We start from the raw sequence: 26,760 nt of genomic DNA on the forward strand, positions 1-26,760 counted from the left end.
GTCCTAACTGCCAAAATATGGCCCACGCTCTCACTCATCTCAAAGGCTTGCTCCTTTTTAGCCAGATATTTAGCCGCAGTTTTACTAGCTATACCCTCTATTCCATCCACCTTTAATACCATAATTTTCAGTAATTGCTGTTCCAAAGGCCTGCCCACTCGAATTAGTAAAGCCAATTCCTCCTCCGCTTCCATTAAGGTTCTAATCATTTTCTCCACCCTCGTCTTTTCTTCCCTTTGCCTATGCAGTGAGTAACTAAGTGTTTCCCCGCGGACCCCTGCTTGAAACGCATCCCAAGCAATGCCAGATGATGTGCTCCCCCTATTGATCCTCCAAAAGTCTTTAATCCAATTGTTCATATATCTTACATATCCCTTATCTTTAAGAAGGGCCCTCTCATATGTCCAACAGTATGGTTTAGCGGCTACCCCTCCTAATTCAATTGTCAGCACCAGAGGGTTGTGGTCCGAGACTATACGGGGAAATTTCTTGATTTGTGATCTAGTGAGTAAAGAGTGGGATATAAAAAAGTAATCCAACCTTACAGTAATTCTATGTGGGGCTGAAAAGTAAGTAGTGCCATCCATCTGTGGACATAAATTTGCCCAGAGGTCTATTAAAGTATTATGCTGTGCCATATCCACTAAGGCTCTGTGTGATCTTTTTTTCCTCCCGCTGTAGCCTTGTCTCTTCTGAATCTCAATGCCCGAGGGACTATTAAGATTAAAATCTCCACAACATATAATTGGCTCGGGCCAATTCGCCATTTCTAAATCAAGAAATTCAAATACATCTGGGTCATCCCCTGTGGAGGCATAGACTGAAATCACCATAAACTTTTCCCCCTTAAAAACTAATTCAACGATCACCCACCTCCCCCACTGATCCTCAGACTTTCTCCCCACTATGCATTCCCTATCTCTGCCCAGAATAGCCACCCCTCTTGTCTTAACCCCTTGTTTGGTGTGGGCTAAAACGGCAAACCCTAGCTGCTCTAGTAGATAACCCTTCCCTCCCTCAACATGTGTTTCCTGCAGACACACCAGATCAGGTTTCATTATCTTCAAAAATGCTGAGACTCAGATCCTTTTTTGTGCATCATTCAACCCGCAGACGTTAAGAGAAGCAATTCTGCAATACATTAGAAGACTACAAAAGGTTGACCCAGCTTCCTAACCAATCTTACAAAATACACAATGCTAAATTGAAGGTGCTCCCGTGTGTGCTGTGTGCGCCCCTTTACACTACCCCCTATTCCCCCCTTCTAGCCTGCCCTCCCTAGCCCTCCCTCCTCCCCTACAGGCAGATAGGCCACCCATGGCATATGTATGGACGCTTGGAATGCAGCTGTCGCCTCCCCCTCCCCCCTCACATTCTATTTCCAAGAACTTATAGAAGGAATGTATACCCCCCTAGGATACAAAATAATATAGTGAAAAAATCACCCCTGACTGATCCCTAAGCTTTATCCTCCCTTAAAACCCAGTACTTCCACCATGTATTCCTTGGCCTTTATCTCCGAGAAAAACACTTTCACCACCCCTTAGTGATCACCTTCAACTTTGCTGGGTACAATAAATAAGCTTCCGACCCCAGAGCCTGTATGTGAGCAATAAGCTGTCTAAGCCTCCATCTGCGCTCAACAGTGACGTGGCAGAAGTTGGGCCTGGCAAAAAAGGTTACATTACTGAAGGAGCGCTTGGACTCTGGCTTGGCTTTATCCAGAATTAGCTGCCTCAGCAAAAAATTGCCCACGTATAGCAAAATGGCTCTTGGTCTGCCCTCTTGAGTCCCTGTCTGGCCTTTCCTTATCGTAAGTGGGAAACGGTGTGCCCTCTGGATCTCTACCTCCCATTGCCATGACGATAGCTCCGGAAAGGCCCCCTTTAGTAGGTTCACTACAAAAAGTCTAACGTCATTCCCTTCCAAACCCTCTGCCACTCCCAGCAGTCTAATGTTGTTCCACCTCTGGCAATTTTTGTAGTCCTCCAGCTTCCATAGAACATCATCCGCCACTTTCTGCTGGTCCTGTTTGAGAGTCCTGAGAGGTCTTCCTCCAGCTTCCCGGTCCTTTCCTCAACTTGGGTAACCCTCTCATCCACCTCGTCGAACCGCTTATTCATCTTTCTCAGAGTGTTCTGAATTTTCCTTGACTCTTGCCTTGCCCTCCGACTCTCAACTCTCGTCTCGCTCTGCATGGCTTTCAAAGTACTGAATAATAACTCCAGAGAGACTGACTGGGGCGATGAGTGGGGAGAGGCTTGAGCACCAGGTAGGGGTGTGACGCCATCCTGCTCCAGGTAAGTCTGTGATGTGGCTGAATAGTCCCAATCTAATTTCTTCGAGGGGTCTGAGGGGCTATCTGCGAGGGTGGGTCTCCTCTTGGACAAGTGCTTTTTTTTTAGTGCTTCTCTGAGCTGAGGTGCTACTCTCTGTGTCCGTGAATTCCCCTGAACACTACTCCTCACTGTCAACAGATTGAGAGTCTTCATTGACTGAAAAGAACCGGTCCGGTGATGCAGCACCGCTGGCACCCCTCTCGCTGAGGTTGCCCTGATATGCGCTTAATTGTGGGGCACTAGTTGCTAATTCATTTGCCATAGTCGGACTGTTTCCCCACTCTACCGGTGCTCCAGCCTCTTGTTCTCCCCCTTCAGCCCCCTCGACCCCGTTATGTCTGACTGACAGCGGTGACTGTACTGCGGCTCCTCCTGAGCCTTGCCCGTCTTCTCCCCCACTGTTTGGCCCATGGATCCTTTATTTTATTTATTTATTTATTTTTTGACACTTGTAAAGCGCTGCTTATACCCTCAGGCGTCAAGGCGCTCAAACCATTATTGAAAAAGTGAAGAGTGAAGAACTAAACCGGTTACAGAGAAGAATGAATTAGTGAGAGAAAAGCCAGGTTTTCAAAAGTTTGCGAAACTGGAACAGCGTGGTACTTTGTCTGATGTTGAGAGGCAAAGTATTCCAAAGTTTAGGGGCCGCCACCAGAAAGCGACGGTCCCCCCAAGACACTGTTTTGGTGCGTGGAACAAGCAGCTGGTTAAAGGCAGCTGAGCGTAGAGCTCTAGTGGGCTTGTAGATTTGCAGTTTGTCTCGTAGGAAAAATGGTCCTTGGTCATTGAGTGTTTTAAAAACTATACAGAGAGCCTTAAAGTGGACTCTTTTTTGTACAGTCAGCCAGTGGAGATCTTTTATGTTTTTGGCAATGGGTTCGAACTTTGTTTTGCCGGTGATAAGGCGGGCTGCTGCATTTTGTATAGTTTGCAATTTTGTAGTGACTCGGGTTTGCGCGTTGAGAAATAAACCATTACAATAGTCCAAGGATGAGAGGACAAGGGCAGAAACAAGTGTCTTAATCGCAGATTCGGGAAGAAAAGGACGAATTTTGCGAATCATTTTTAGTTTTAGGTGCGCAGTAGATGCAGTCTTGTTGGCATGATCCATAAAGTTCAGTCCATCATCGAAAACAATCCCCAGGTTCCTGACCTTGGAAGTTGGTATAGGAGGTGTGCCAAAGGACTCCGGCCACCAGGTGGTGGACCAGGCTGGTGATAATGGACCGAAAATGAGTACCTCAGTTTTTTCTGAGTTTAACTTTAAACAGTTTTTCGCCATCCAGTCTCCTATATCTAGGAGCCCTATCTTGAATTTTTCAGCTACTTGCTCTCCGTCACCTTTGATCGCCAACACTAGTTGGGTGTCGTCGGCGTACGAGGTAAGGCTCATCCCGTGTGCTTTGATGGTCTTAGCTAGGTCCGACACATAGATGTTGAAGAGTGTCGGACTAAGGGATGAGCCTTGAGGAACACCACAGGGGGCGGAGAGTTGTGCTGATTGAAAGGGTCCTAGGGTGACCGCCTGCGTTCTATTGGCAAGGAAAGAGGCAATTAGATTTTTGGCCGTATGACAGATGCCTAATCCTTGGACACGGTCGACCAAGATGTTGTGGTCGACCGTGTCGAAGGCCGCTGATAGATCTAGCAGCACCAGTATGGCAGTGCCACCTTGGTCCCTGATGACCCTGATGTCATCAGCGGCTTTGATCAGGGCGGTCTCAGTCCCGTGATGTTTCCGAAATCCAAACTGTGTATTGTCCAGGAGCTGGTGCACTTCAATAAACTCAGAGATCTGGGTATTCATGATCTTTTCAATTGTCTTTGCCAAAAATGGAAGACTTGCAATTGGACGATAATTTTTTAGCTCATTTTTGTCGAGCGAGGGTTTTTTTAGCAGCGGCTTTAGCAAAGTGTTTTTGAGCGGGTCGGGGTAATGACCTGACTGCAAAATCAAATTACAGACCTGCGTGAGTGCTGGTGTGATGACGTCTAGGACTGGTGTGAGGACCGATAAAGGGCAGGGGTCTAGGGGTGAGCCTGATTTGATGGTCAGAAGTGTGTTTTTTATTTGCTCTTGAGTGACTGGTTGAAAACAGGAAAAGGCATTAGCAGAGGGGGAGGTGAAGGCAGAATTAGGGACCGGGAGCAATTTGGAAGAGAATCCTTCCCCCGGGACCTCGGGTACTCACGGGGATGCTGGTCTCTGTAACCTCTGCCGAGACCTCCGCTCGAGCCTCTGAGCTGCTCTTGAATTCCTGCCCCTGCTCCGCTGCCGCCTTCACCAGTTGCTTAGCAACGGCAGAGCCGGCGTCCACGAGGACGTTCAGTCCGTCCGAGCCCTCTCCGCGCTTCGTTTTCCCGGCAGCTGCAACTCCTGCAGGTAGGCTAGCAAAGCTTTCCACCATTGTGGGCTGGCGCAGGTTGTTTTCTTTAGCTTTTAGTTTAAGCAGCGTGGATCGATTAAGGGCTAGATGTAGGTAATTCAGATTTACCGATTCATAAATACCGAATTTTACCGAATCGGTATTTATGAATCGGTAAATCTGATGTAGGTAAAAAAAATCGGTATTTTTTACCGAATCGGTAAAATTTGGTATTGGACTTTCGGCATTTACCAAATCGGTATTTCCCATTCATTCCTATGGACCTTTTTGGCCCATAGGAATGAATGGGAAATACCGATGGGAAATACCGATTCGGTAAATACCGATTCGGTAAATACCGAATCGGAAAGCAAGCAAAAGTGAAACTTAAGAAAACAGCCAATCAGGTGCTACCACCCTCCCCCTCCCTACCAGGAAGTGGCTACACAGGCAGCTGCAACTAATTAGAAGCTTCTGGAGAGGCAGTTGGAGCAGAGAGACTGGGAGCAGCAGCAGAAAGAGTTTGTGCAGTTTAAAACCTGTAAAATGGCAACCAGCAAAGACACAGAGCAGCAAGAAAGGAAGAGAAAGGTGAAATTCAGCAGCATGGAGCCACAGGTCCTTGTGGAGGAGGTGGTGAAGGTGCACCACATACTCTTTGGCAGGCAGTCCCTCACTGTGGCTGAATCTGCCAAAAGGAAGATGTGCCAGGATATACTGCACAAAGTCAATGCTGTGGGAGTGACCACCAGAGACACGGAGGACTTGAAAAAAGGTTCAATGACCTGAGGAGCCTCACAAAAAAAAATTGGCAGACCACCACAAACAGGCATTGAAAACTGGTGGAGGAAAGAACACAGCAGCCCCCCTCACTGACCTGGAGGAGATGGTGGCCTCAACCTTGGAGCCAGAAAGCGTCTGCGGACTGAGAGAAGTGGACAGCTTAGCCAAAGCTGCAAGCAGAAAAGGTAAGATGCATGCACAGCAATCCCCCTCACACCCTCATCCTTTCCTCACCCCTTGATGCTAAGTGACCCCAGTCCAGGTGTGCCTGCATTATACAGAAGCAATGCATCATGGGACATGTAGTCAGTTAATGAAAGACCATGTCATGCAGCACAGCAACCACCAAGTCAGGCAAATTATTGCAGACATAATGAAGGGCAGGCAACATGTACATTGTGCAAATTAAAAAGATTTAATTGTAGTGGCTGTGAGACATTTGCGCTCAGCTGAGATACGCTCATATGTCCACAGGTCACACATCCAGAAGGCAGTCACAGGAGACTGAAGGCACGGCACCCGAGAGGAATGAAAGTCAGGAGCCAGGTCCCAGTGCATCACAGGACACAGGCGTACCGAGTAGCAAGCCACCTTCCCAAGACCCTGAAACAACTCAAGACTTGCAGGCATCCCCACGACGTTCGCAGTCCCTCTGTTAATGTCTTTACCAGACATGCCAGCATCACTGCATGTAGAAACACCTGCAGCACAACCAAGCAGGAGGCATGTTGTTGCACCACTGATAGAAATGGACACATCTGCCGGTGAAATGGAGGTGGAAGACACACACACCTTGCCTGGAGATGATATCTCTGCCACACTGCAGTCCAGTGCAGCGGTTGGCCGTAGTAGCACTAGACGCCGCACAGTCCAACAAAGGAGTGTAGGTGCACGTGGGGAGGGGCCCAGTGTGTTCCAAGGCCTGGAGGGGAGCATGGTGAGGATCCAAAGGATGCAGGGGAAGGCCATCATGTCCTGTCAACGCCAAATGTGCAACCTGAATGGCAATATGGAAGAAATAGGGAAGGGCATCAGGGAACTGGTGGAAGTGAACAAGAACATGGCTACAGGGATACATGAAATGACACAATCGGTGCAGCTACTGTGCTCCAAACTGGACACAGAAATTGCATCAAGGCGCAGGGAGAAGCAGCGTGCACAGCAAAATAACAAAGCTATTCACGGCCTGGCCACAGCCACATCCCTGCTATGCAGGCGCAGCATAAACAGTCAGGAGTGTTTGACGCAAAACAGCAATGAGGTGACAAGGGGCATAGCTAGGATGTCCGGTGCTCTTGAGGCGCTAATAAATACCCAAACAGCACAAACTGCTGCTATTGATGTGCCAGAGAGTGAAGGGAGCACAAGTAGGAGCAGCATGACAAGCTCCCATGGTGTAGAGACAAGGAGGAGCAGCAGGCGACTAGGTGAGGCTACAGAGCAAATGCCTGGCGAACACAGTGAGCCACATACATCTGGCGCTACTAAGCGTGGACGAAAATGAACTGTTAATATATGGGGAAGTGACCCAGGACATACAAATTCGAAAGTTCAGAGTTTGTGTTGCACATTTGTGCCTTAGATATCTGCGTAGTGACTACATTAAACTACGTTGGGTGCATACTCCACCTGTCTGTGTCTCTTTATTTACTTAGAAAAAGTTGCGTGTGACCTCTTCCCGTCCGTGTCTGCCATCTGTTGGTGTTGCATGTCCAGCTGTGTGTGGGTCAGGCAGAGCTTGGTGATCATCATGGTCCTCGAAATCTGATAATTCCACTTCTGTGCCCTTATTAACTGCAAGGTTGTGCAACATGGCACAGGCAGCAATGATTTTACAGCAGGTGATGGGGGTATACTGCTGGGCACCTCCACTCTTATGCAGGCACCCGAACCTGCTCTTCCATATACCAAAGGTACGCTCCACAATATTTCTTGTGCTCTTGTGGGCCCTGTTATATCTTCTTTGTCTGGGTGTTGAGGGGTTGAGGTAGGGGGTGAGGATGAAGGAGCGGAGGGCATATGCACTGTCCCCTAAAAGGAAATGGGAGTACATTACTCACATGCATACATGTACTCCTTGATGCAATAGGTGTTAATGTGGTCGCACACTGTGTCTTACCTAGCAGGTACCCTTCACCAAATTCCCCTGCTGTCAGCCATGCATAGATACCGCTGGTTTGGAATATGTAGGAGTCATGGCGCACTTGGCATTGCAGATCACCTGCACATTGATGGTGTGGGTGGACTTTCTATTCCTATATATGTATTCGGTGGCAGCAGGGGGACATATGGGAATGTGGGTGCCATCAATGCACCCAATGACATTGGGGAAATGCGCCATCAGATAAAAGTCAGTTTTTGTTTGGAGCAGTTCAGCATGGGTTTCAGGGAAAGTTATATACTGGTCCATCCTCTGTACCATGGCGTCAAGGAATTTGTGGAAAAAGCGTGACAGGCTGCTCTGGGTCACCCCACCTACCGCAGCAACAACACTCTGGTAACTCCCTGACGCAAGCAGGTGTAGGCTGCACAGCACCTGCACGTGGGGTGGAATGGCGTGCGCCCTTGGGGTAGTGTGCTAAAACAGTGGTTGGAGGTCCCTGATGAGGTCGAAGATGGTGTCTGGGTGCAAACTGTACCTCTGGAGAATCTCTGGCTCTGTGAGCATGAACAAGGTGATCCTCTGTCTGTAGACCTGCTCCTGTCTAAGCCATTCCCTCCCCTTCCTCCTGTAGCCGTAGCCGCCTCGCAATGACATAGAAAGCCGCCATTTTGTAAATAATAATGCATTTTGGGTCCTTTTTTATAGGCTGCACCTGGTTACTACCTGATTTCAATCCATGGTAAATACAGACTCTTAAATACCGAATTTCAAGCAAATTCGGTATTTCAGAGCCTGCCTACATCTCAATTTTCAATTTTGCCACTTCTTATTTACCGATTCGGTTTATTTACCGATTCGGTAAATTTACCAAATCGCAAACTGTTGCGATTCGGTAAAACTACTGATTCGGTTAATTTACCGATTCGGAATGTTTACCGATTCGGTAACTTTACCGATTCGGTAAATTTACTGATTCGGACGATTTTCAGTCCCCTACATCCCAAATGCCTAATACCGGTCTGTAACGGCCGAAATTCGGTATTTTCGGCCGTTACCGACCAGTATTTGGCTTCCTACATCTGGCCCTAAATGCGTTATCGCGATGTGCACTCGAGGTGGACAGTGCCTCGCTACCTGCTTTTTTGCCCAAGGGTTTTTTCCTGACTGTGCCCTTCTGTGTCCCGGCCCCAGCCAGCACTTTCGGGTCATTTCTATTTTCCTCCTTCTCTTTCTCCTTCAGGCCTGCTGCCTCCTTGCACACTTCTTTGGCTTCGCTGTTTTTTTACCCCGCGCGGCGGCATACTGCTGGTTACCTTGGTCACTAGCGCGAGTCCAACCATAAGCTTCCTTTGGGCCCGGAGTATTATTTTCTGAATAATATTCCCAGTATATCTCCACCACAGTATGCCTATCCCGCGTCTGGTCTTACTGCCTTGTATCTCCTGACCCAGGGACCAGGGATCCACTCTCATCTCCTGGGGGGGTCACACTCCTCTTATCTAAGGATTGAGGAGGGAAGGAGGAGTGAGATGCGACTGCTTACTGCAAACCTTCAGTGGCCATCTTGCCTCCCCCTAGATGTGAAAACCTTTAATGGTAAAATCCCAAGCAGTAATGGAATAATATAATGCTGGACCCCGTGAACTTAGGTAAAATGGATATAATGTTGCTGGATTTTATATTCTGTTGATTCTGCATACTGTACATAATGTTTTAGATGAGGACAGTGTTTAACATCCAAATCGTAACTTATTCTTTGGTTCAGGTGGTTTAAGAAAAGCCTCAAGTGAGCGGGTGTCCATGATTTCAAAAGTGCTATCGTCAGTCCGTATAGTAAAGTTCTGTGTTTATATTCTGATTAAAAGTATATTGCAATGATTCTATCCTAAAGGTCTTGATTTTTAATATGCATCGTAAGGATCCCTGTACGGCATGTAGGAGATTATAAGCCCATCTTATAATGTTAGAGATGGCTCTGACATGAGAGCTAACTAAGAATACTTTGAGGTGCAAAGCTTGAGCTGGGATTGCTTGGTGGCCTTTTATTGAAGGATATTCCCTTTTTTTATTTTTACTGGATGACAATTTTTTATTGGAATGTAGTTCAAGACATATGAAAGAGTAGCAAGAATTTTTGAACTATAAACTTATAATTGGGAGTGAAAATGTCTATTCCCAGAGAAGGAATGTAAATGTTGCAGTGTGCCGACGTTGGCATCTGCTTTGCGCCCCATATGCTGGGGATGAGAGGAATTTTGTAGGCTTTGTGTGAAGATTCACCCCAATTATGTATATTCTTTAACCACCTCTAAAGATTTTCCCCCTAGTGACCAGTTAAATTTAGCGGATTGTTTTCTTCCTGGGAAAGGAAATACTTTTGCTTTAGATATGTTTGGCACTAAAAAAATTTCCTCTGTGTAACTGTTTGGTTGCCTGTAAGTTTCTTTGTACGCCAATTGGTGTGAGATCTAATATAACCACATCGTCAGCGTACATCAAAGTGTATATTACTAGAAGGTAATTTTGGGGGAAAATTGTTAATTTTTAGAAAGCAATCCGGGAGGTCACTTATATATGAAAAGAAGATAAAGGGGGTCTAAAAGACAGCCTTGCATCAGACCACTTGGTGTAGCTATTGCATCGGTAAGTCCATTCTCTCTCCCCTTTTGTATTCTACACCATGTTGCTGTTAGTAGTGATATAATTATCTTGAAAAATGTATCAGGCATTCCTAATTTTTCTAGCTTCTTCCAGAGTGTGGGTCTGTCTATTCTGTCAACGGCTGTTGTAAAGTCAACAAATACACAATAGACAGCATGCGATTTTGACACTACATATTTATCTATAATTGTTTGTAGAGCAACAATGTTGTCAATTACAGTGTGTTTTGGAAAGAACCCAGCTTGAGTCGCAGGATCACTTCACATGAAAAAGCCCAGGCCTTCACAAGTTCCAGGACACTGGCCGTAAAGGTCTTCCCGATGGCACCCAACAGAGCGATATGTCAATAATTAGTGGGAAGTGACCTGGATCCTTTTTTTAAGATTGGAATCACAATGCTCCCCCGCCATGATATTGGAATTTCCCCTGTGGCTTAACAATGGGAATATAGGGGAGCTAAAAACATACTCCAATCTTCTGGGTTACTATGAAGATTTTGATCGGAATCTTGTCAGGTCCATTGCTGCAGAGGATCTAGTGCTGTTAATATAATGGACTATTTGTCGGGCTGTTGGGGCTAGAATATCTTGGTTATTTTTTTCTTTCCTGCATGTAACTATGTTCAATTTTTCTTGCCTTGTCTTTGATTTATATAACTCATGGATGTATTTTTTCCACTCCAATGATGTGACTGGAGAAGCTTGAAGGGATTTCGTTTTTCCTGTTTCTTTGGTGATTAAACTGCAGTAAGCTGTGCTGTGTTTCTGTTTGATTGATATTTGAATATCTACCCAATTTTTATCCTGTTGATCTTGTTGTTTTTTTATCTTTTTCCCTCTGACCTGTTTAATTTAGCTTTTTCATTTCTTTATGTCTAATTTCCAAAAAGTTTAGAAATTGCAGTCTGATTAATTTATTTAACTTAGTTGTTTCATAATCTGTACTCTTTCTTTTCAGATGATGTCCCTCATGCTTTTTAGACCATTTGGGATTTCCTCCAAGGTAGCCACCACCATGGAGACAATTTCTTATAAACTTGGTAGCAAATCTGGTGAGTTATTGCACTAAAACACTTGCAAAATGATAATTGCAGAGTTCATTTTGTTGATTGTTTTTTAATTCGATATCAACCACCTTTTTCCTGATCTACGTCAGAGGTACCATGCATCTGCGTTAAGGACCATGAGAATGTAGGCTGCAGTGCAATTCCAATTTTGAGAGACAAAATTGGGTGATCGCGTTCCTGTGTGAATTTGATATTTAATAAGTAAGCTTTCCTGTATAGATCTTGACTACATAATATGTAGCCTAAAATCGATGAACTAATTACCTTTTCTTGTAAAAGCATGCTTCCATTTAGGATGACTCCATTCATTGCTGTTAAGTGAGTAGTATTTTACCACGTTTGTCTGCTTTTATCCTTGAGGGGAAGACTGGTATTGGGATTGTCAAGGCTTCCTCTCGGTCCCCAATTTCCCATTTTTTTAGGAGTGCATTTGAGTTTTTCCCATTAAAATCTCCTGTTAGAAGGACGGGGGACACTCTTTGGCTTCTAGTACTCATTTGATTGCCTCAAATGTTTTTATCATTAGTGAATCCATTTTGGGTCCTGGGGGGATATAGACATTAAAAATTACCAGATCTTATGAGGTGTCCACATTTTCGTTCCAGTGCTTGATCTTAATACTTTGGACATTCATAAGAAGTTTCTCTATTACTACTAGATCCCACTGGAATTCTTCTCTTAAGAGGATTGCATGTCAACCATTAGCGTGGCCCCATTTCACGGCTTCTACTGGAAAATCATAGACAAAATAGTTCTTTTGGTCGAACATTTTTATGGCACAGGTTTCTTGGAGGGTCACTATTGCGGGGGTATTTTCCAGGATTAGCGTTAAATTCTCCAGATTTTTTCCTGCTATGTTTCACAACTCAATATTCAATCTTCTGCTAAAAAGGGATTTTTTTTGGCTTCCTTATTCATGACTGTTCAGATATCCCAGAATCCAGGACCAGCAGTTTTCCTTTGTTGTTGTCTCCACTTTTGTATGAACTTAAATTACACAAACCTTAAAAATGACAAAGTAATACTAATACTTTTATAGTTATAACTTTGTCATAATTTACGACCCACCTTAAAGTTAACATTGACTAGCACGTCTAAGTACAGAGTCTTGTCAACATGATGGCCAGACTAAATTAACTCGGCCCTCTACCATGCGCAGTCTTCACATAAATGATGTAATTTTAGATGTCATGAGTGTTCTAACGAATATTATGAAGCAACATGCTAAAAATGATGTAATATGATAGAGTATACACAGTTCTTGGGGAAGGCACAAGTTATTGTTAATTTAGTTTGGGTAGTTAGTTGACAAGACTCTATTCGGAGGTGCGCGAGTTATAGTAATTTAGGGTGGGGCATGGAGTATTGGAGAGTAGTGAGTGGAGTGTTTGGGAATGGGGAGTGAAATATTGGAAAGTAGAGAGTGGAGAGTAGAGTGGCATAGTGTTGCAGTATGTGGAGTGGCATACAGTGTTAGGGTGCTACAGTCTGAATAGTATACCTCTAGTATAATGGGTTGACCCAGTGCCCCTCAGAACCTGGGTGTGGAGAATGTGGAGTAATGTTGGTTCTGTCAGGTAAAAGAATTGCTTTCTTACTAACTTAATGAATAATAGGGAAAGAAACAATTACTCAAACATGTGTGCAATAGCAGTTAATAGAGAAAAAAGGAACAAAGGAACACAACAATCATGAATACATCAAAAGAATGTATTGAAGGATTAATAACTTTTTTTTTCTTTTGACATTTTATGGTGTAGAAATGACACTGAAAGGTGTTGCAAGCATTAAACAAAACAATTATGTAGTGACAAATGTGCAAAAAAGTGCTAGTTGTGAGCAAGATATATACAGTGTTGTATAAATGTTTAAAATGGTCATTCAAAGGTTATCCGTCCCTAGATGCATAAATCTCTGGACCACTTGGGACTTAAATTTCCTTTTCACGTGGAGCAGAGAGACTAGGGTTAGGATTGTGACAAGCACGTCAACGGATGTGATTCCATCCTAGAACCACTTAACCAATTAATTGACTGTTTTTTACAACCGTGGGTAACAGAAACCAGATCCTATGCAGATGACACAACGCACATCCTCCAAATTTTGGAGAACCAGCCGTTTGACACATCCACGCAGCTCTCAGTCAATCTGGATGTGGCCTCGCTGTAAACCAGCATTCCCAGGAACAAGCAATTGTCTGAAAAACATGAGGTGCTGATTTAGAAACCGATTGCACATTGGATACCAACTGATTTCATGGTGAGCCTACTTGAGATTGCCATGATGCAAAATTTCTACATCTTCCAAAAAACCTTCTACCTCCAATGCAAAGGGGTAGTCATGGGAGCCGGGTTTGCCCCCAGCCTGGCGAACCTGTATATGAATCAGTATGAGGATAAACATATATACAACACAAATAACCCTTTCATCGATAACATAACCCGTTGGAAGCCGTATATTGACGATGTCTTCATGGTATGAAAGGGAACTGAACAAAATCTGATGGACTTTTGCATTTGGCTAAATGGAAAATCACTGAATATTCAGTTTACCATGAATCATGACAGGGAATTAATCTGCTTTCTAGACCTTTAGCTCAAGATCGAAGGGGGATTCATCTATATTACCCTATATAGAAAAACAACTGATCGCAATAACCTACTGAAATACTCATCTCACCATCCAAAGAGGCTACGGGTCAATATACCTTACGGGCAGTTCCTCAGGCTGAGGAGGAACTGCTCACACAGATTAGACTTCTTCAAGGAGACCAACATCTTGATTTCACAATTGAGGCACAGGGGCTACCCTAAAGGCTTGTTGAACCACGCAAGGAAAAGGGTCTGTTACTGCCCCAGAGAAACCCTGCTAGAAGTAAGAACCAAAACGGACACGGAAGACAAACTGATCTGTGTGACTACATTTAACACGAGAAGCCAGGAAATCAAGAAAAAAATCCAGAAATATTGGAACCTGGTGGCTTCTGAAATCAACACAGCATCTGATCCTTTTTTTTGCCTTTAAAAGAGTGAAAAATGTACATGACTACGTTGTTAGCACATATCTGACACCACCCAGCCCACCAGGACACAACTACAACTTCAACTACCAGTACTCGCAGGCCATTTTGAATGCAGTAAATGTAAGGCTTGCAAACTCACAATTGAAGGCGATACTTTCACTCACCAGGAGCGAACTTTTCAACTCCAACACCATACTAACTGTAATAAGTGTAGCAGGTTGTGCTGCAAGTCCCAGAGAGCACCCCTGGTAGAACACTTTTTAGATAAGAAACATCAAGTAGAAGACATCAGGTGGTGGGTCCTTGAAAAGGTCCTTCCACACTCGAGGGGTAGTGACCTGGCATTATCACTCAATTTTAAGGAATGCAAATGGAGCCATTTACTGGACACTGTGAACCAAGGACTGAATAAACTGGAAGAGACCAGTAGACAACTTGGCCTCCTAACTAGGAGATACTTCCTCACGAATTCACCTGGGTATCACGCCCTTTATTCCTATTCATCTATACACACACGGATATCTGACATAGCCTTAAAAGACTGCATAACACCACTTGCAGAACATCGATCCAATACAGAAATGAAATGTTATAGGGAGGCACCTATTTTATTTTTTTAAACTGCACCTACTAAGTATGCTATTTGGATTATATGCTATATTGTCAGTTTTACATCAATTAAAATGTTTGATGTATTATTTGTGCTTGAGTGATTAAGGGGAAAGTATTTACACAGTACATGTGCCCAGTTTTATAACAAGTGTGTGACCAGGTGGAATACTTATCATTTTTGCGCCTTACTTCACCTGTGATTATTCATCAGTACACCAATGCATATACAATAATATTGTTAAATGCAAGTCAAGTTTGATTAATCAATGAATGTGTACCCCTACAATAACAGGGTATCTGATTTAAATAATATATGATTCCAATCCATGGTGATTCGATCACATTCATTAAAGACTGTATGTTTATAGTAGACCTAGCACTAGGTCACCAGCAATGTTATTAAGGTTAACCAACTAGATCACAAAGCTTGCATACTTATGACTCATCAGTGTCATATCAGTCCAGTCATCCGATTGTATGCCTTTACGTGTCCACACCATTTATTTGGAGCAAGTTAATCTTTACATTGTAATGATGTTAGTGTCTCAAATCTCTGGGTTTATTCACTGAAACCATCTCCAACATTTCAGGAAGTAACTCACTGCAATCCCAGTTTTCATGTAATTGGCTGCCGGCATCCTCAATTAACTAACAGCCTGCAGGTGCACGCTACAGCAAAGCTGCAGCCTATTTTATAGTGCTTCCACTCCGGTGCTCGCTTTCCAATTGTCGAGCAGCACCAGGAGAGGTAAGAAGGGCCTGCCTTTGCTGCATCCTCCTTTGGAGTTTCTCCTTAGCCACTACAAAAACAGATGCCTGCTTGTGCGTTCCCTCTACTAATTGTTAGCTCACAAAATTTTATTCATATCAGCACCAGGAGAAGCAAATGCTGCTTCTTATCTCGGCTTGCACTCTCACCTAACTCATTATCAGTTTACAAAGCCCCAAAACCTCAACTGGAGCGATTACACTACTCCATTACCCTTTGGTTGAGACACGCAAGGTCATGAACTCCATCCACTCAGGATCTCCGCCTGACCCATGCCCACACCAAGTATTTAACAAAGCAGATGCAGCCATCGCACCCCAACTAAGGAAAGTCATCAACATCTCCTTCGAAACAGGGACATTCCCGGAAATCTGGAAGCACGCCGAAATAAACGCCCTCCTCAAGAAGCCCAAAGCGGACCCCAAGGACCTCAAGCACTTCCGGCCCATCTCCCTGCTCCCGTTCTCGGCAAAGGTCATCGAGAAAATCGTGAACATGCAACTGGCCCGCCACCTGGAAGACAACAACATCTTGGACCCGTTCCAGAACGGATTCAGATGAAACCACAGCACCGAGACTGCCCTCATCGCCTCCACAGACGACATCAGGTGCCAACTAGACAACGGCGAAACATCAGCCCTCATCTTACTGGACCTGTCAGCCGCCTTCGACACGGTCTGCCATCGCACTCTAAAGACATGCCTCCTAGAAGCCGAAATCCAAGAGAAGGCTCTTGACTGGACCACTTCCTTCCTCCCACCCTTCTGATCCGAAGCCACCGACATCAAGTTCAAGTTCCAAAATTTGTATAGCGCACTACTCACCCAGAGGGTCTCAAGGCGCTTGGGGGAGGGAGGTGTATTTATTTATCGAATATCCAAGTTTTTAGTTGCTTTCTGAAGGAGAGGTGGTTCTGTGTAAGGCAGAGGTGGGTGGGGAGAGAATTCCAGGTTTTGGCCGCTAAGTAGGAGAAGGATCTTCCTCCCATGGTGGATCTGTGGATGCGCGGAATTGCGGCAAGGGCTTGATTGGACAATCGTAGTTGTCGGGAGGAAGTGTAGAAGGATAGACGCGTGTTGAGGCATTCGGGTCCTAGGTCATAGAGGGCTTTGTGTGCGTGGGTGAGGAGACGGAACGTTATTCTCTTGTTGACAGGGAGCCAGTGGAGGTCTTTCAGGTGGCCAGAGATGTGAGCTTGCCGAGGGATGTCCAAAATGAGTCTGGCTGAGGCGTTTTGGATGTGTTGGAGTTTTTTCTGTAGTTTGGCTGTGGTTCCGGCATAGAGGGTGTTTCCGTAATCCAGTCGGCTTGTGACCAGTGCGTGGGTGACCGTCTTTCTTGTTTCGGTGGGGATCCAACGGAAGATTTTTTGGAGCATTCGTAGGATGTTGAAGCAAGATGATGAGACGGCGTTGACTTGTCTGGTCATCGAGAGGGAGGAGTCCAGGATGAAGCCCAGGTTATGTGCATGGTCCGTAGGTATGGGTGCGGTTCCGAGGGCCGGAGGCCACCATGAGTCGTCCCAGGCAGAGGGGGATGGCCCTAGGATGAGGACTTCTGTTTTGTCCGAGTTTAGTTTTAAGCGGCTGTTCTTCATCCACTCTGCAACTTCTTTCATTTCTTAGTGTAAGTTGATTTTGGCGGTGTTTGGGTCTTTGGTGAGGGAGAGGATTAGCTGGGTGTCGTCTGCGTAGGAGATGATGTTGAGGTTGCGTTGGCATGCGATGGAGGCGAGGGGACTCATGTATACGTTGAAGAGGGTGGGACTGAGTGATGATCCTTTTGGTACGCCGCAGATGACTTCGGTGGCCTCTGATTTGAAAGGGGGGAGGCGGACTCTCTGTGTTCTTCCGGTGAGGAACGAGATGATCCAGTCCAATGCTTTTCCTTGTATTCCGACGTTGCTGAAGCGTTGTATGAGGGTGCTATGACAGACTGTGTCGAAGGCTGCGGAGAGGTCAAGTAAGATGAGAGCGACTGTTTCTCCGTTGTCCAGTAGTGTTCGGATGTCGTCTGTTGCAGCGATGAGGGCGGTTTCGGTGCTGTGTTTAGCTCGGAAGCCGGACTGTGAGGGGTCGAGGGATTTGTTGGATTCGAGGAAGGCAGTGAGCTGACGGTTGACGGCTTTCTCGAGGACTTTGGCAGGGAATGGGAGGAGTGAGATGGGGCGGTAGTTCTTAAGTTCGGTTGGGTCTGCCGTGGGTTTCTTCAGAAGGGCGCTGAGTTCGGCATGTTTCCAGTTTTCCGGGAAGGTAGCGGAGTTGAGGGAACAGTTAATGACATCGCGGAGCTGGGGTGCGATGATGGAGTCTGCTTTGTTGAAAATGTGGTGGGGACATGGGTCAGTTGGTGATCCTGAGTGGATGGAGTTCATCAGGCGGATGGTGTCCTCGGTGGTGATTGGGTTCCAGTCGCAAAGGTTGTTAGAGTGCGGTTTTGGTTCGGAGGTGGGTGGAGTAGACTGTCTTCGGACTGGTTTTTAAAGCTGTTATGTATTTCGGCGATTTTGTTGTGGAAGAACGAGGCTAGAGAGTCTCAGAGGTCTTGGGAGGGAGTGATGTCGTTAGTGCCAGCGGAGGGGTTAGTGAATTCTTTGACGATGTTGAATAGTTCCTTGGTGTTTTGGGCATTGTTGTCAAGTCGATCCTTGAATGCTGATTTCTTGGTGGATGGGATCAGTTGATGGTGTTTGCGGGTGGCGTTCTTGAAGGTGGCTAGGTTGTCAGTGGTTGGGTTTTTTCTCCAGGTTTTCTCGAGAGTACGACAGAACTTCTTGGATTTTTTAAGGTCATCGTTGAACCAGGGGGCTTTTTTGCTGCCTTGCTTGATTAGATGGTTTTTCAAGGGTACTAGTTTGTCGGCGTTGTGGGTGATCCACCGTGTGAGGTTGGTGGCTGCTTGGTTAGGGTCCGATGAATTAGCAGGGGGGTTTTGGTGAAGCGATGTGAAGAGCTGGTCGGTGGTGATTTTGTTCCAATTTCTTTTGGGAATGGGCTGTGGGGGGTTGTGGGTCGTGGACTTTTTGTAGTTGAAGTGAACGCAGCTGTGGTCCGTCCAATGGAGAGCTGTGGTGTGATCGAAGGAGATGTGCTTGCTGGAGGTGAAGATAGGGTCAATCGTGTGTCCGGCAGAGTGGGTGGGGGTGTCAACGAGTTGTTTGAGTCCGAGATTGGCCAGGTTGTCCAGGAGGGTGGTGGTGGTGTTGTCATCTGCGTCATCCCCCAGGGCTCTCCCCTCAGCCCAATGCTGTTCAACGTCTACATAGCCCCCGTCGCACAAGTGGCCCGCCATCACGACCTCAACATCATCTCCTACGCCGACGACACCCAGCTCATCCTCTCCCTCACCAAGGATCCACACACCACCAAAACCAACCTCCACGAGGCCGACTGGATGAGGAGCAGCAGTCTGAAGCTGAACTCGGACGAGACAGATGTCCTCATCCTCGGACCACCCCCTCAGCCTGGGACGGCTCCTGGTGGCCAACCACACTTGGAACAGCACCAACACCCCCCGACCATGCACGCAATCTAGGATTCATCCTGGACTCCTCCCTCTCCATGTATAAGCAGGTCAACGCCGTCTCCTCCTCCTGCAACGACACCCTCTGCATGTTCTGCAGGATCTACAAGTGGATCCCGACCGAAACAAGAAGAACGGTGACACAGGCCCTCGTCAGCAGCAGACTGGACTACAGCAACGCACTCTACACAGGAATCCCAGCCAAACACCTGCAACAACTACAACGCATCCAAAACACCTCCGCCCGACTGATCGTCAATGTCCCCCGCCGCAGCCACATCACCCCCACCTGAGAGACCTACATTGGCTCCCCGTCGACAAGAGGATCACCTTCAAGCTCCTCACCCACGCACACAATGCACTCCACAACGCCCTCACTGCTGTCCCCCGCATCCAACGACCAACCTCCAGCGGCAGATCCTTCTCCTACCTTGCCGCCAAGACCTGAAACACCCTCTCTACCCACATACGGCAGACCCAAGACCTACTCTCCTTCAGAGGACTCCCAAGACCTGGCTCTTCAAGGAGTAGCAACACCCCCCACTCCCCTCAGCACCTTGGGACCCTCACGGGTAAGTAGCACGCTTTACAAGTACTCCGATTGATTGATTGATTGGTTACTATGCCAAAACACAAAGGTGTTGCCGGATTGAGAGCTTACTTTCCCATCCTGTAGTTCAAGTAGCCTGATGCCCGCCAGTGCGCTCACTTATCATTTTGTTAGTTCCCTCAAGCAATGCTGCTTCCACAATCTTTGCCGGTGTGCACGCCCATTTGTCAAGCAGCGCTGAGAGAGATTAGACACTTCAGTAACCCTTTGGCAGGCTTGTGCGTTCTCTTAACTAATTGTTAGCTCAAGCAACTATATTCATACCAGCATCGGGAGAGGCAAATGCTATTTCTTCATCCAATATGGCTCGCTTGCTCACCTAACTAATTATTAGTTCACAAAGTCCCAAAATATCACTGTGAGATAATAAAGGTGATGCCAGATTGCACATTCACTTCCCATCCGGTAGTTGACGCAGCCTGATATCCGCTTGTGCGCTAACTCAACATTTCCTTAGTTCACTCAATCATACGAGCACCGAAAGACGCATATTCTGCTCCTACATTCGATGCCGGTTCACCCGCTAACTTAACCATTGTCAAACGGCACTGGGAGAGATTTGACACTTCAGTAACAATTTGGTTAGTTGCCCGCAACAGAAACTGGTTGTCGGCTTACACGCTAACTTTCCCATCCTTTAATTTAAGTTTCCTCATTTTAACATGCATGGTGCCCGCACCACATGGACCCTAGATCTCACTGCCACAGTGTGGGGGGTACGTGCTATCCTACCATTTCCGTCCTGGAGGCACAATGGCCTTTCTCTGTGTGTAATTTGGACAGGCATGTTATGCACATACCTATGACCTTGAGGGGTGGCACTACTTCTGTTTCATGCATGGGTGCTCCATGTCTAGGTACCCTGTGAGGATTTTCTGGCAAAAATGCAGGATATGTCTGTCATAGCTGATACATAGTCCTTTTTTCACCAGCAATCAAACTGTGCCGCCCATTGATGTGATTCATCACAATCATAGACCTGCTAAACTACCCTTGGTAATTACTCATCACCATCAGGATCTCGCATCAGTCAATACTTTCATGAATCCAACCCACGGTGGATCATTCCTTGAAGTCCTTCGCGTTTTTCATTACCTTTATTCGGGTAGGTGAATTGTTCACCTACCATGCTGGGTCTTTTCCACATGTCCAACATACCAATGTAAAGCCTCCCCCTTTTTTAATTGTGGAGGCTGTCCTTGTCTTCCTTTCGTTCTGAGGAAGACCTGCTATGACTATCAGCAACTCATGCACTCTTTTGGGTCGAAACGTCGACATGCTTGTCACAATTCTGCCCCTATTCTCTCTGCTCCACGTGAAAAGGAAATTTAAGTCCCAAGCCGTCCGGAGATTAATGTATCTAGGGACGGATAACCTTTGAATGACCATTTTAAACATTTATACAGCACTGTATATATCTTGCTCACAACTAGCACTTTTTTGCACCTTTGTCACTATATTACTTGCGCCGTTCTGACTAATTGTTTTGTTTATTGCTCGTGACAGCATTTCAGTGTCCTTTCTACACCATAAATGTAAAAAGTAAAAAGTGATTAATCCTTCTAAACGTTCTATTGATTTATTCAGAATTGGTGTGTTCCTTTGTTCTTCTTTTCCCTATTGACTGCTAATGCACAAATGTTTGAGTAATTGTTCCTTTCACTATTGTTTATTATTCATTAAGTAAGAAAGCAATTTTGTACCCAACATTACCAACATTACTCCATACAGTCTGACCAGTGGCATACAGTGTTGCCGAGTGAATATTAAATATTCCAATGCAGCACTGTACGGTCCTGATGGTGTACATTTTACAACCTATGGACAACGTCTTTTCCCTTCAAACCAAAAACTTGGCTTAATAAACATATTTAAATATGTTTGGCTAAAAAAACGTCCTTAAGGGAATACGGGATCCATGTATAAATCAAATCTTAATCCTGACTTAGATCAGCGGTGTGGAGACAACCCTTGTACATTTAGAGATATAAATACTCTTGATGTTGACGTGGCAACAAATGGTATAGAAAATAGGGTAGATGGGTGTGACTTAGTTCATCCTATAGAGAAATCATTACAGGGAAAAGAAGGTAATCGGGTGGAGGCTAGCTGTTTTCGTTTAATTTCTTGGAATATAGCCGGCCTTGGGCGAAGACTAGAGGATCCTGTCTGGCTAGACTATATTGAATCCTTTGATATTGCCTGCCTCCAGGAGACATGGAGTACTGTGGATCAGAGCTTGGATGGTTTTCAAATGTTTAATGTTTGTGCAACACCATCGCAAGCAGGGAGAGCTAAGGGTGGGCTTATGACAGCTATTTCTGTAAAGCATAACTTAAGACATGTGAGCCGAGTGGTGGAATCACCTTGGTACCAATTACTTATGATCAAGGACTTATTCCCGGTAACCCTTCTTCTTATAAATTGGTATTATAATATATTTGATCCCCATGTAACCGTAGTTATTGATAACTTACAGGAAGAGATTGTTAAGGTGACAAACAGGGTCTTACCTCTTTTTATTATATGGTTAGGCGATTTTAATTGTGAGCTATGTAAGTTCAGCGGATCTAGGGTGTGTGGTCTGATGGATTTAACTGACCAACCTATGGCTCATTTTACCCATTCCAAACAAGGGGAGGCTCTAAATAGTATTGCCATGAATAATGATCTATGTATCCTGGATATGTCTAGCTTTTCTGGTGAATTGAATATACCCACTTTCCAAGGTACAGGGGGCAGAATGAGTGTAATTGATTTTGCCATGGTATCTAAGGGTTTCTCTCATTTTTTGAAAGACTTTAAAATTGAGGCGAACCCAGCTAGTGACCATAACCCCCTAACTTTGAGCTTTAACCTGGCTCTCGAGAAGAACCAGTTTGTGGAACAACCTATAGTATATAGCCAAAATCAGGGTGTTACTTTAAGGTGGGATAAAGTACATGTGAGGCAACTGGAAGCGGATGTCTTTAAGGAAAATAAGGATAAGATAGAAATTTGTCTGACACCTATATCTGATCCAGACCACATAATTAAGAATTTTGAACTGTTACTGGGTAACGTTGCTTCACACCTTGTAAAGACAGGGGGGAGGAAACAAGATCGTGGGCCTAAATGGTTTGATGCAAACACATTTAACAAAGGCATTACGCCGAGACCCACGTGATAGAGAATTGGTTAGATCAGCTAGGAAAAGATATAGCGAGGCAGTCAGAAAGAGGAAAAATGATTTACGGACCAAAGCATGGGAAGACTTGGAAAAAGCGGTTGATCTAAGGGATAATAGACTTTTTTGGGAGGTAATAAACAGGCCTCCTGGGTAGCTCACTATAGTAACATTTTTAATCCAAATGAGATATTGCTGACTGCTACCACGGGTGAGGGTGATTATAATTTTAATATGGAGCCAGCAAAGTCACTTAGTGATTCATTAACGCTTTCAGAGGTAAAGTTAGCTTTGACCAAGGGGGCTACTTCAAAGGCCCCAGGCCCTGATGCAGTACCCTTGGATCTTTTTAAACATAATTTGGAGGTCTGGTCCCCATTACTTTTGAATGTTTTTAAGGCAATAACGCTGGGGCCCATTCCGACCTCTTGGAAAGAGGCAGTTGTGGTACCTATTTTTAAGAAGGGTGATAAGTCTGACCCACGCTGCTATAGGCCAATATCATTAATAGACGCGTCATGTAAGTTAATGGGTAGGGTGATATTGGCTCGCCTTGAAACATGGGCAGAGTCAGCGGGGGTTATTGTAGAATCCCAATATGGTTTTAGAAGAGGGAAAGGAACCACTGAGCAGTGTTTAAATCTAGCACTGATTATGGGCAAGTACATGGGTGCCAAGAATAGCTCTATCCATTTGGCATTCATGGACTTGTCCAGTGCTTTCGACACGGTATGTAGGGGTAAATTGTGGCAGATGATGGAGTCTATGGGGTTTGAGGAGCCTTTGGTTACTCTGCTCCGCAGGCTTCACGCTGCCACAACGGTGAGAATTAGATATGGCCCTGGGGGAGAGAAAACTAGACCTATATTATCTACTGAAGGTGTCCGCCAGGGATGTATTTTAGCCCCCTTTATTATTTCTGGTTTATACGAACGGACTAGAAAGTTTTATGTTAGAAACTGGTGCTGATTTTCCTCAGATCAATGGCAAAAGAATTCCAATGTTGTCATATGCAGATGACACTGTCCTAATGACCCTTACTCCCAATAGCATGCAGATTTGCCTGAATGCTTTCGATATGTTTATGGGAAATTTAGATCTTGGGGTCAATTTTACTAAATCTTTTGCCATGACTTGCGGTCCGAAAAGTGTTAAAATCCGCAAGTAAATGGTGAGGGATTCAAATATAGAGAAAGTTGACAACTTTAATTACTTGGGAAACCTTTTTAATACAAAATTGAATTGGGAACCTCTGATATTAGCCCGGGTTCAAAAGGTTACACAATCAATTGAAGCTCTTTTTCGCTTTGCCAGTAAATTAGGACAACGACGTATAGCAGAAATAATATCTTTGTATAAAGCTAAATGTGTCTCTGCTATGACCTATGGTGCTGGTGTCTGGGGGTCACAAAATTGTGAAAAGCTACAGATTATGGAGAATGAATTTATAAAACGTCTCCTATCTGTCCCATCGAGCACATCAAACATTTTTTGCCATGGGGAGGTTGGTATTGAGTTTGCAAGTGACATTATAAACGTAGCTCCATTAGTATTATGGTCTAAAGTTTGGCAGTCTGAGGAACTGAAATTGACAAAAGATATCCTACAAGATTGCCTTAAACTTTAGTACTATAGGGAAATCCCATGGCTTCGATATGTCAGAGATACCCTTTATAAGATTGGGTTAGGCAACATGTTTACAAATCCTGGCATGATCAATAAGGATGCTAAGTTAACTATCAAAAACGCCTGTAGTTCTAAACTGGGCTCCTTAAGGAACAGTGAATATGTATTACGTGTCCGGGGCAAACTAGTGCGACCCTTTTATTTATCATATATTATGAATACGCAATGGTGTTTCTATTTGACAAGGTTTCGCCTTAGTACTCTACACTTCCTTTTTGCCTTTCCAAAGCAGGGGGGGTGGAGTGAGAAGCTACCTTGTTGTCCCTGTAATAATAAGGTCTCGCAAAACACCCTGCACCTTATTCTTTTTTGCACTTTGTATAAGATCCCAAGAAATACTTTTATTAGACCATTACTATTATCCTTTGGATCGTGCTATTATAAAGAAGGATATGGATATGAATATCTATTATCTTTGTCAACTGCAAACATCTGTAATGCTGTACTGAGTTTTATTAGATCAGCTCTTGTGATTAGAAACCAATATTGAATGTTTATGAAAATCAGAATTATTTAAATATGTACCGTGGTTTTATTGTAGCTGGTGTTTTATACTGATGTATACTTTTATAATTTCTTTGTGAAATCGAAATAAAGTTATTTGAAATGAAATGAAAATGACCATTTTAAACATTTAGACAGCACTGTATATATCTTGCTCACAACTAGCACTTTTTTGCACCTTTGTCACTATATTACTTGCGCCGTTCTGACTAATTGTTTTGTTTATTGCTCGTGGCAGCATTTCAGTGTCCTTTCTACACCATAAAATGTAAAAAGTAAAAAGTGATTAATCCTTCTAAACGTTCTATTGATTTATTCAGAATTGGTGTGTTCCTTTGTTCTTCTTTTCCCTATTGACTGCTATTCCACAAATGTTTGAGTAATTGTTTCTTTCACTATTGTTTATTATTCATTAAGTAAGAAAGCAATTTTGTACCCAACATTACCAACATTACTCCATACAGTCTGACCAGTGGCATACAGTGTTGCTGAGTGAATATTAAATATTCCAATGCAGCACTGTACAGTCCTGATGGTGTACATTTTACAACCTATGGACAACATCTTTTCCCTTCAAACCAAAAACTTGGCTTAATAAACATATTTAAATATGTTTAGCTAAAAAAACTTCCTACACCCACCTGCGGGGGAAGCACTGGCACTCCCCCTGTGACAAACCGCGACATTCCCTTACCCGGTATGGCAGTGGAAAGACTTTTATTGCCACCCCCTACCCCTTCCCCAGTGATCTGATGATATCAGGGCACGCACAGAGCGCCAATGTAGTCAACAATTGCGAGTGGGACGATCGTGCAGGAGTGCACCAGACACCTTGGAAGTCCATTTTTTGTGGTGGGAGCAGCCCCTTGGGCAAGGATTAATCCCGATTTGAAACAGACCATCTTTTGACTGTTTTCAGAGCCACTCCCCGAGGCAGATCTGACCTTTTTTTAGCCTATTCTACCACCCAGGTGATGGAAAGACACTAGACCCCAGAGATTTGTTTATTTATGTGTATGGGGAGCTAACCCCGTGGGTAAGGGTCACTCCCCTTGAAGGGCACAATTTTCCTTTGTTTCTGCCCACTCCCTTGAGGGGCAGATCAGAGTAGAAACCCACTAAAAACAGTTAAGTAAATCATTTTTATGGTTTGCACCTCAATTCGGGAAAATAGGTTTTGGCTGTGGGGGGGGGGGGCGTTGGGGGTGACAAACTACTAGGCACCATGGAATTTATTTTTAGGAAATCGTGGAGTGGTCCCTTGGGCAAGGGTCACTCCCTAAAAAACAAAACTTGTCTTAACTGTTTTCCATCACCTGGTGGCAGAAAAAGTTTAGTTTTATTTATGCATGTTTGCCACTAGACCCCAGGGAATTTGTTTTATTGGATGTTGGTGAAGCGGTATCTTTGGAAAGAGGCACTTCCCAGTATTGCTCACACATTCTTGGTTTTCAGTTCACAGCTTTCAGCATATCAGATTTTTTTTGTAGGCCTATCTGACCACAGGGGTGGCGGGATACCACTAAGACACCAGGAATCACGTTATTATG

The sequence above is a fragment of the Lissotriton vulgaris genome, chromosome 5 (assembly GCF_964263255.1).
Source record: "Lissotriton vulgaris chromosome 5, aLisVul1.2, whole genome shotgun sequence".
Classification (NCBI taxonomy): Eukaryota; Metazoa; Chordata; class Amphibia; order Caudata; family Salamandridae; genus Lissotriton; species Lissotriton vulgaris.